We start from the raw sequence: 12,663 nt of genomic DNA, 5'->3' as shown, positions 1-12,663 counted from the left end.
TAGGTGAGTGACATCAGCAGCCTTGCAAAGTTGATTATATGTATTGTACGGGGTGTGAGTGGCATAACAAGCATTGCTTTCTAGGCAGCCAGACACAAACACACAATTGCCAGGTCTGGGGTTAGAACACCTACTTAACTACTTTATCACACTACAGAAGTACCCAGTTACAGGATGCACTACAGAGATAACTGGGCTATGATTTCCCCAGAGGTGTATTTCTAGGTGAGTGACATCAGCAACCTTGCCAAAGTTGAGTATGTGTATTGTACGGGGTGTGTGTGTCCTAAAAAGCATTACTCTCTACACAGTCAGACACACACACACACACACACACACACACACACACACACACACACACACACACACACACACGCACACAGTTGCCAGGTCTGAGGTTAGAACACCTACCTATTTTATCACACTACAGCAGTACGCAGTTACAAGACGCGCTATGGAAATTACTGGGCTATGATTTTCCCCGAGGTGTATTTCTAGGTGTGTGACATCAGCAGCCTTGCCAATGTTGAGTATATGAACTGTACTGAGTGTAAGTAGCCTTGAAAGCATTTCTCTCTACACAGGCAGAGACCGAGACATGCACACAGACACACACTCACACAGTTGCCAAGTCTGGGGTTAGGACTACTACCTAACTAGTTTATCAGTGCAGCAGTACACAGTTATGGGACGCACCATGGGGTTTACTGAGCTACAGCTCCCCAAAAGGTGTATTTCACATTGGATGACCTCAGCAGGCTTGTCATGATACTGCTATGGGGAGGGCGGTGTTGTGCATGGGCCGCAACCCATTCATGTAGGGGTTGACATGCCGCATGCGGGCACACATGGGGTCATATGCCACAGGTATGTGTATACAACTAGTAGGTGATAACTTCCTTGTACAGTCATGTTGCACAGCTGGCACATGCAACACACCGTCATGCTGACAGATACTGGTGGCTAGTATCTGCAGTGAGTGACACCTGCACCTCATGTATTTGGGGCTCTTTGGCTGTGTGCTGGGTGGGACAGGCCCAAATGGCTCCTTATCACAGTTTCCTCTTCAACACATCTATGTTTGTCTATCTTTGGCTTATTATAGTGTGTTGTCCTTACATATATGTCTGTATTCCTATCCACTGTGTGTGCAAGGCAGGAGTGGTGCATACTGACTTGTGTCTGCACTGACAACTGCAACTGCCAGATATGTCTGGTCCCACTGTTGTTTGCTGACATGGCCTTCTTGTGTTTAAGTGTGTGAGCATGCCCAGTATGGGCTTTCAGTATGTTGTTGACTGACATTGCCTTCATTCCTCTAAGTGTGTGAGCATCCCAGTATGGCCATCTATATTGCATGTGTGGATCAAGTCCAGTTGGTTTGTACTGTGGTGCTGACCTTTGTATTTTACACCGACAGGTAGCATGCTGTGTCTGCAGGGTATACATCAGTCATTTGGCATTGACTGTTGCTACATTTCTCCATAGCGGGGTGGGGCACCTGACTGTTTCTACATTTCTACACAGGGGTGGGGGACACACCTGACTGTTACTATAAGTGTACATAGGATGAGGGGGCACACCTTACACTTTTACACAGTTGCTAGGACTGTACTGATATGTCAGGTACACCATTTCAGTCTGTAGTCTTACCTATCGTGCTGGCTAACGGCATACCAGTGTACTACAGATTGTAGCTTTCACTACCTACATATTAGTTTCTGACTTCCTAGCCTTAACAACTTACATCCAACTGGCTGGCCTGCTGTAGTCTGTCTGTGTAGGGCTGGGGTAGGGGTTACCCATGGGGCTCATTCAGAGGCCATAGTACAGCATTTGTTTGTGTTTCTCTACACCTATCCTGCTGGCTGTGACTTTTGTTGGGTATGTGTCCCCCCCTCGACTGGCATGTGTGAGTCACTTACCTTGTGGGTGTCCCAGTATTGAGGGTGGTGCTGCAGGGCTGCCTATATTGGATGCACATAGTACACCCCCTATATATGGTTGAGCACAGGTAGTGTCATGTTTGGCATCCCTTTTACTGTATGTGTGAGTCAAAGAGAGGTGTCATTCCCTGGGTCCCTACTGTGTCAGTGCATGTGCTTTGCTAAGGCCAGGGCATACTGGGCGCACCTCCTTCTGCCTACTGGGGCAGGCTCAGGTTGTTCCTCCTCCGAGTCACTCTGCACCTGTGCAGGCATTGGCACTGGTGGGGGACTGTGTGGCCTTGCCCCATGCTGTCCCTACTGCAGCTGTTTCCACAGGATCATATTGTGTAGCATAGCACATACAAGGACAATTTGGGTACATGTAGTTGGTGATTACTGCAAGGCTCCACCGGATGTGTCCAGGCACCGGAACCATGACTTGAGCATCCCAAACACATGCTCTATTATGATTTGTGTTTGAGCATGTGCCTCATTATGGAGTTCTTGTTCAGGTGTGTGTGCATTTCTGATGGGTGTCATCAGCCATGGCTCCAGTGCATATCCAGCATCCCCCACTAGGTGACCATGTGGGATGTCCCCATTGGCAAATGTCTGGTACAGCTGCATCAGATGCCAGATGTGGGAATCGTAGTGGCTTCGATGGCAGCCAGCACACACATTCATTATTATGCCCTGGGCATCACACACAACCTAGCAGTTTATGGAGGGAAATCCCTTGTGTTTGATGTAGACCCTACCCCACGCACCTGGTGATGCTTTAATGCATATGTGTGTGCAGTCTATTGCACTCACTACTACAGGGTATTATGCTATTTGGTGGAAGAGATGCATATTGCTGGCCAACACCTCACGGGTAATGGAGAAATATACATGCTCACCGACATGTGCTGACATGGCATCCAGGAACTGGTGGAGTACCCTGGACAATGATGCCTGTGAGATCCCCATCATATCCCCAGTTGGCCTTTGGAAGGTACCTGTAGCTAATATTGTTAGGCCTACACATACCATGGTATCTACTGTGATGGGTTCCCCTCTGTTGGTTCTGTGTGTCAGACGTGGCCAGCACAGCTCAAGAATATGCTGTTGGAGGTCCCTGTCCACCCTATAGCACTCCGCTATCTCCAGCTCATGTAGCCCTTGGTAGGTTACCCTGGGTCTGTACACTCTTCCCTGTCTCCTCACTGTGGGTTGCTCAGCAGCATTCATATCCTCATCACCCTCAGCCTCTTGCACATGTTGGTTTATGATAGCAAAAGCAGCCCCTAACATTTTTCTCTTGCTTTCGTTTTGTAAATTTTCCCCATCTGTATACACCGGTGGTGCAGAGTTTTTGTAAAAAACAAGGGGGAAAGGTGTTTGCATAGTTTATATTGGTGTGCTAGGCTGGATTGGTCTGCTGCCTGTATAATTGGCAGATTCAGATACATTTCACCTGTCAGCTAAGCTAGTTCTCCTTGATTACCTTCCTACTGCTGTTTTCTCTTCCCATTGCCTCCCTGTTTAAGCCTGAGGCACAGCGCACAAACGGAGGAATCAAATGTGCACACAGCTGCTTTTTCCTGGTTTAACTTCCTTTTTCTTCCTGTACAACCTGGTGCGCGGCACGCAGACCCGCTTACACTTTCTAGGGAGTGCTAGGCAGGTTTAGACACACCCCTAGCTTAGCTGTGCTAAGCTATGAGCAATCATGAGCCACAGGTCTCCAATCCCCTTACAGTATACCTGACACACACCCCCATGATATCACCTATATCCTAGTCCTGCACCCACCTATTTATACTCTTACACTCTTGGGACCTGCCTCACACTCTGGGAAAATCTGGGATTCACTAACCCTTCCCTTATTTGCATAGGGTTGCCTGCTAATGCATAGTTACATGTCCCACACTGAGCCTCCCCCCTTAGCAACCATTACTCACTGGCCAGGTTGTCTTCTGACTGCCGTTTACTTGCATGGCAGAATACTGATTTTAGTTAGAATGCTTATTTTAGGTTTATTTTATTAATTACCCCCCGATCCTGTTTGCACGTCGCTGCCCTATGCTTAACCAGGCAAGCTCGGCGAAAAGAAAATTAAATGTTGTTTACTTTTTTTTTTACATTTTACAATGCCAGCGGCCTTCTACTTGGACATTGGCATGCTTCCTCAATCATATGCAGCCTTTATTTGGAGCTGTCATAGCTCCATTTTGTAGATTGCAGAACTGTACTCGGTTACTAACCGAGTACATTTCTGCACACTGCACTCATCCTGCACGGATGGCTGCCAGCTTCCTGGATTGCATATTACCCTCATTTGCATAATTTCCACCTGCAAATGAGGGTAATTTGCATACAGGAGCTCGGTCCATGAAGGATTAGCCTAAGAGCTCACGTGCACTTCCTGGGAGCTCGTTCCTGGATCGCACATCGGCCATATTGCCAAAAATAGCTCTTAAACTAATCCTGCATGCTATAAAGGGCTTCGTAAATTCAGGGCATATCTTCTGCATGCAGTCAATTTTGAAGATGTGTCATATCAAGGGAAAATTTTTAATAAAGCGGAGAAGAACTGTGGGGTGAAAATGTAACCCTGCAGGACACCTGAAAGTATAGTAGCGGGAGAAGAAACTGAGAAGCCTAACTTAACTTTGAATGTTTTGTTTGTGAGCTAGTTTTTAAACTGGTCTGTGGCTTGTGCGCTGATTCCAGCTTAATAAGATGGAAAAGAAGAGTTGCGTGATCTACCATGTAAACATTTTGGGTGAGGTTAATAAAAATCACACCTGTAAGATATCCTTTATACATGAGATGGGTAGAATGTCCTCTGTCAGGGTACAGAGGGCAGTCACTGTGCACAAACATGACCAAAAACTGTGCTGTTACTGGTAGATTAGATGATATATATATATATATATATATATATATATATATATATATATATATATATATATATATATATATGTATATATATATATATATATATATATATATATATATATATATATATATATATATATATATATATATACATTTTTTTGCAAAAATGGGTTGAGCTACTAATAAATGAGTTTCTCTAGTATGTTAATGTTGGTAATATAGAACTTGGATAGTAATATGTGACTGAGGTAGGCTTTCACTGCTTGTAGAGGTGTGTGTGGAGGGGGAATAGTGGAGGTTTTGGCAGATTGGAGAACTGTTTAAGGTAATGAGATGGAGAGAGGATATTTCTAAGAAATCAAATGTGTCATTCCTGCTTTGTGCTGGCTGCTGGAGATGAGCAGGCAACAAGGTTGCTGACCTCTCACTAAAATTCCTTTGGGAATGAAGAAGAGATATTTGTATGGGGTGGTGAAGCTTCTGATTGCTGGATTTTTTCCCATTCTTGACAAGTCTCATTTCTCAGCTGCATGAAAGCTTTAAACACTTTTATGAGACAGTCTGTTTTGGTATGTTTAAAACAAAATATGATTAAGGGAAAGTGGTTGTCTTCAAATTTTAGGAGATGCTTGATGAAGATTTCAGCTGCAACACTGCCATCCTTTATGTCATGTTTACAAAACCTAATTAAAGTGCAAATGCCTGAGATGAGTTTTAACATGTTGATTGCAAACTTAGACCTAATCATGTCATATCATTGAGCAATGTTCAGTAAAGGCGACCTGCTGTATAATTATTGAAGAGATGTTGGTCCACTCATTTCAGATAATGACATTTTGGGGAGTGATGGTTAGACATTGTGTTTGGTTTTCTGGGTTATTTAACTAATTGTAAACGTTGGATGCCTGCTAGGAATTCAGTGATGTCATTTGCTAAAATACCTTGCATGTGCATATGTCTCTTGTGAGGATTGTAAGATAGGATGGTCTAAACTATATCTCTGAATTTTCTATGAAGATGATATAGGGTGGCATATAGACTAATGTGATAAAGGAGTGCTTTGAAGAAGTATCTGTAATTTTTGCTAAAAGCAAATAGGGGGTTTAAGTAAATAATGGTGTTGGCTTTGGCCACCTATAGTGACTTTGATAGCTGATTTGTATAGTAATACTGTAGGGAGTCTCCCTTTGTTCTTTGTCCATGATACATATTAAGGATGCAGTCATAGCTTGAGAAGAAATTGTTAATATTAGGCTGGTGGACATTAAGCCATGGTTCGGTAATGGAAACAAGGTATGGTATTTTTCAGTGAAAGTGCTGGTTTAATCTGATTTGTTTCTGATACTTTGTGCATTTACTAGGATGCAGTAGTTGCTGGTTAAGGCACTGTTTTGATCTTGGTAAAAGTTGCGTGTGATGCTCACCTGTGATTTAACTTGATGTTTGTCATAATAAGTAAGAGGTACATATTAGAAGCAAGTTTGAAGAGAAAGTTTTGGAAGTGAAGTTGCTTACACAAAACAAGGAGAATAAGATGTTTATGGTTTCTTTTGCATTCAGATTACATGATGGATAATTTAGCTGTTTTAATGTAAGAATTATGTTGGAGCTGGTGTCTGTACTGGAAATGTTTAGATGTACTACAGTGAGAGAGGTACTGAGAGTTTTGTTAAGTAAATTGGAAAATGGAGAAGTTTGTTTGAATTCTGTGCTTTAAGAAAAGGAGGATACATGTTCAAGTTTACTACATGTGATGTACAGAAGTATAAAGTGAAACAGAGCAGGAGGATGAATATGACAAATATGTTTGACAATTTCATGTTGTTGGAAAAATGTTAGATTAAGTGATGGTACATTGTGTTGCTTTAATAGAGCTGTGGTGAGATGGTGGAAGGAAGCATAGCCTCTCTATTTAAATTAGATGACTCAGAGTGGTGCCCAAGGAATTGGGAGTGGGGTTGGGAGAAGTGTGAAGTGAGAAATCAGTCTGCACATGCACAAACCAGTAATCATTTCAGTATGGCATTACCTTAAACAAAAGATGAAACCCAAGCTTGTCCAGACTTCCAAGTAATTACGGACAAAAATGTTTTTTTTTTTCAGAATGAGTAGGGCAGAATGATTATATGAATTTAATGGTAGATAGCTGTCACATCCTTAAAAGGAAGACAAGTAGTTGTATTTAGTGAGAGAAGCACTACAAATGGTGATAGAGGGGGAGGGAGACATTCAGCGGTTTGGCAAGAGGAATTCTATTTTATAAGAAGCTTCATGTATCTTTTCAAAATGTATTCTTCTGATTTAAAGAAAACCAAATTTTTCTATGCAGCTATTTAGGTGCTTGTTATCGTCTAAGATGAATGCAGCAGCCCTCGCATTTGGGTCAATTTGTGGGAGATAGTTGGGAATATTGCTTAGATCTTCCACAAGCAAAAGTATTTCTGTCCTATTAAAGTCCCTAATGATGATCTCATTTGCTGACTGGTGGTACCAGTAAAACCTAATACAGAAGATGATGGCTTCATGGTCAGATTTAACCAGGAATAATGAAAAAATGATGGGTGTGACTCCAGATAATACGGACCATGTCAAGAATATTAGCCTCTAGAGGGTAGTTAATCAACTTGCTCCAGTGCATTGGTATTAACAATGTTACAGAGGTACCAATAAAGGCTGTCCTCCTTATCAAACATGTATACTCCAAAAAGCGATAAACCAAGTAAACACAAACTTTTATTATGGACCAAGAAAAATAAAAACAGATTTAGCGCTTTTATCTCCTAAGATGGAGACTTCATCAGAATCATCTGCTTTACCATACTTCCATCATTTAAATAGTATTACAATACATTCCATTGGTTGGTCAATTAGTAAACTATTTTAACCCATGAGGGTCCAATAAGTTATAATATATAAAATTCATATTACATTTTGTGATATAAATAGCTAAATATAACTTTAAATACAGAATAAATGCAGATCAATAAGTGTTAATTTGTTTCACACACAATAAAAACACCACACTACAGTTCCTAATAACACTAAATTTCCTAACACTAAGCATAAAAATAAAGCACAGGTTAACAAACAGTATCTCATTGTACAGAAATTACTTCAGTGTATTGCATTTCTTTCCTGAAATATACATTAAAAATTTAAATATATATATATATATATATATATATATATATATATATATATATATATATATATATATATATATATATATACACACACACACACACACAAATGAATTAATAATAAAATACACTATATACATTGTTAATGAATCCTAAAATATATAAAAAAATCATAAAATTCATAAATAACCCCCTATTTATAATAAATTATTAAATATGAAATATGAATATGAAATGTTAAATATAATCAATCCACAATAATATACAATAGTATAAATTAGAATAAAATAGAGTTATTTGTTGCTTAACCCCCCCCCCCCCGGTATAGTATATGTATATTTTTATATATTTACATATATTTTATTTACATTTCTTTGGGTCTAATGAAAGTAACTTTAAGGCTGGTGTAATGGTAATATGATCATTAATACCCGGACTATTGCAAGCATCCAGTCTTAGCTGCCATATCATTTCCCGAAATTCCAGGTATGTCTCCCAATCACCTCCCATTTCATTATGCCTAACTTCTTCTAAAACCCCAAATTTAAAATCCATATTCCTGCATTTTAACATGTGTCTATATAGGGCATTATTTTCATTCTTTTTGTTTATGTCCCGTATATGTTCATATATGCGAACTCTTAAATTTAGTTCGGTTGTGCCCACATAATATGCCCAACATGTTTTACAATATGCCAGATATACTACTCCCTTTGTGTAGCAACTAGAATATGTATAACGCCTAAGCTTAAAGTTGATACTGGGTATAATCAATTCCTTTGTGCCAGCTATAAATGGACATTGTGCACATCTCCCACATTTATCAGTACCAAGTCTCACATGCTCCCTCTCTATTATCACTCTGTTTTTTTTCTCTAATATATTCTTTAAATTCAAATTTCTTCTAAAACTATATTTTAAAGGTTTTTGAAATACTTCCACTCTTGTTGGCATTCTGCTAAACATATTCCAAATCCCATTAATACATTTCTTTATCCACTCCATTTCTGCATGGTAAGTCAACGTTAAATAGGGTAGTTGTGTGCCAAGTTGTTGTATATTATTCCTTAATTTACTATTTCTTATAATATGTCCACTAGTCAATAGTGGTAAATACTCCGTACCCCATTTTTCTATCACTTCTTTCTTAATAGTCTCAACCATCATATCTGGATACCCCCTTTCCTTAAACATATTATGAACATTGTCCACTTCTTTCATGAAGTCCTTCCTATCCGATGTCATTCTTGCCACTCTAATCACCTGCCCCTTTAATATTCTTTTTAAGATAATGGGGGTGATCGCTCTGATAGTGCAAATATGAATTGGAATAACATTCCTTTCTGTATATGTTGGATCTATATGTCCTGTTTTCATAACTTTATTAATCCTAACATCCAAATAGTGTATTTCATCCATTTTGGTTTCAAAAGTAAATTGTAAAAAGTCAGTACTGTGACTTATAAAATCCATAAATTCATATATCATCTCCTGAGTACATTCCCATAAGATGAAAATATCATCCAAAAAATGGTAATACCTCACACTATTGTGACAAAATCTGGATTTAAATACATGCCGTTGTTCCCAATATAACATAATTATATTGGCATATATTGGGGCACATGCAGAGCCCATCGCCACCCCATCTAATTGATGGTATATGTCCCCCTGAAAATAAATATAATTTTATTTCAATACTAGTTCCATATTCTCTAATACTAGTTTGAATTCATCCGGGGTCAAAAATTCAAATTCAACAAGTATTTTTTCAAACCATTCCATTCCTTCACTGTGAGGTATTACCGAAAATAAATCCTTAACATCTATTGTTAGGAATACAAAATCATCCATAAATGGACTAGTACCAATTTTATTTAAGAAATCCCATGAGTCCACCAAAATATGTGGATACTTGGGGTAAGACTTCTTTAATTTTGTGTCCACATATATAACTAATGGCTGGGTTTTTGACCCTTATGAAGTAACTATGGGTCTCAAAGGGGGATTTTCTAGCTCCTTATGTATTTTGGGAATGCCAAAAATTGCTGGCATTACTGGTTTTGGTATACTAAGGAAATTAAATAAATTGATATCTATCAACCCTTGTAATAGATTATCTTCTAACATCAAGTCTATTCTCTTATATGATATATTTAGTTTGTTCATTGAAATAATGCCATACCTATTGCCCATATCCAAAATACTTAATATCCTATTAATGTAATCCCATTGATCCATTATCACTACCCCACCCCCTTTATCGTGTTTCATCACCCTAATTCTCCCATTGTTACTTAAATCTTGGAGTATTTCTTTTTCTTGTATTGTTAAATTACTTCTAGTCACCTTTCTCTAAGCATATTCATTCCTTACCATACTTGTTAACACACATTTCAAAATTGTATTTATCCTGTTGCAGGGGGGGATTAAAGGTAGTTCTTTTCTTCAGCATATTCCCCTGTATATATTGTGGGTCATCCTTAAACATACATGTCAAATTTAATTTCCCTGTAAAAAGTTTTACATCTAGTATAATTTCTTCTATCCTAGGTGTTTTTGTTGGCACAAAGGTAAAACCCTTTACAAATAAATTAAAATAGTTGTCAGTAATCATCAAATCAGTATAATTATAAATGTTAAAATTATTCTGTGTATGCACTGTCACCCTGCCTTTATCTTTCGCTATATCCTGTGAATTTTTCCCATTCTCTTCTGTATGTATTCCATATACATCTTGTTGATCTATTACAATTGTTGGTACATTCCCTAAATTTATTGATAAATTTTCTAGACTTATTGTATTACCCATAGGTACACTGTTTTTTATCTCCTGAATCTCCCCCTGCCCTGCATATGTTGACTCCCTGTCACTTCTGCATAGGAGGGTTGTTGAATTTGATTCCAGATTCTTTCTGACCTCCTCACTCATTCCCTTTCCCCTAAAGGGTCGTCTCTATCTGAATTACCATTTTCACGTCCAACACTAAAACCATCCCTATCATTGTGTCGTGTATTATATGTGCTATTTTGAAACTTCACATATTCTCCATCTTCACCATAATTTGTATTCATTTCAACATTCTATAACCAACATTCCTCCTTCTAATATTACAATAATAGGCCCTTCCTTGCTGATAATCTTCCATATCTCTCTCTAGCTTAGTGATTTTCCTTTTGTGATTTTTTTATAATTAAAAAATCAACATCTTGTAAGGTTCTACAATAAATGTTTTTATATTCTGTAACAGTGAACAAAAGATCTGCATTTATTTTCTGATTGAGTTTCCCTATATCACATTTACATTGCTCTATTATCATTTCATTATTTTTAATCATTGCTTTTAAAATCGCTATACCACATTCATTCAAAATATTACTAATAGTTTTAAAAAACTCAGTATTTTCTTTAGTATTATTGGGAAATTTGTTTAACCTTAGGCCTTTCGGCACTATTTGATGTTCAATGCATTTAGACAGACACCAATTGTCCAAGGCTAAGAATTTGTATTTGGTCAACTGATTTTTAAAAGTCTTATATTTGTCCTTGTAACTCGCATTTAGCGGTTGCCTTCTTTCTCTTCCCTTCTCACACTAGCAAAGGATTTATCCAACCATTCATTGAAATTCATGTCGTCGTAAGTCTGCAAATGTCTGGCTGTATTCCCCTGTTCCATCTGGGAGTTAAAAGTACTGGATGGTCGATTACTGCTGCCAACGTCTGTAGCCTTATTACCCTGGTGTCGTTCCCTTCTCCTTGGCATTGTGACTCTTTTTTTTTTTTTTTTTTTTTTTTTTTTTTCTTCAAGGTGATTGATGGTGAATGTATTTTTAATACTACAGAGGTGCTAAGCATATCTATGGTTATAGGACTAATCATTCCAAACAATGTTTGGGTACTTGTAGCCCTAAGCAAGATGGTATTTGTTTGATATTTAGTCCCTTAGTGGTACTAATGCACACTCGCATAATGGTTAATGTTTTTACATCCCATGCACAAGGTACATGATTTGACCCTGACTTATGTCCAGTGCTTTATGGAGTTTGCATGCTCTCCCTGTGTCTCTGTGGGATTCCTTCCACCTCCCCAAAAAATGCTAAGTGTTTCCATCTCAAACCCACCCAAAAATGTAGTTGGGGCAGCAGCATATTCTCCTGATGGTGCCAGCTGGGAAAAAGAGTTATATAAATGAACTGTTTGGGCATCAGCTGTGGTACACTGTACCACCTAGATAGGAGAACAGACATCACAATCTGAGCAATCCACTTGATGGTGTAAATATAAGCTGTAGGTGATTTGGTTGTGTTGACCAATGTCACAAAAGTAGAGTATTGGCATTTGCTGGTGAAAAGTGGGTTGATTACCCGGCTTACTCTGATCTGCACCAGGGACCAATTTTAATGGCGAGAGGGGTCTATGTGCCCCTATTGATCAGTCTGTGCATGCCACAAAGACCAGCAGGTCTGGGTCAATAAATTACTGGATGGTTAGAGTTCATTTGCCAGCGTGGGTTATTGGGATAGATCTGTTGAGCAAAGGTTGGACATAAAACTAATCAGTCTGATAAACATGAACTAAGGATTGTTATAATCAGTATAGGTTTATTGACAAGTATGGGACTTGGAAGTGGGTGACTTAAAGGTAAGATAAAGGTTGCATATCCTCTGTATGCAGGAAACAAGGTGGAAGGGAAGTGCAGCAAAGCTGCTTG

Source organism: Protopterus annectens, chromosome 11.part0, assembly GCF_019279795.1.
Source record: "Protopterus annectens isolate FY-2018-M chromosome 11.part0, PAN1.0, whole genome shotgun sequence".
Classification (NCBI taxonomy): domain Eukaryota; kingdom Metazoa; phylum Chordata; order Ceratodontiformes; family Protopteridae; genus Protopterus; species Protopterus annectens.
This window is presented reverse-complemented; position numbering follows the sequence as displayed.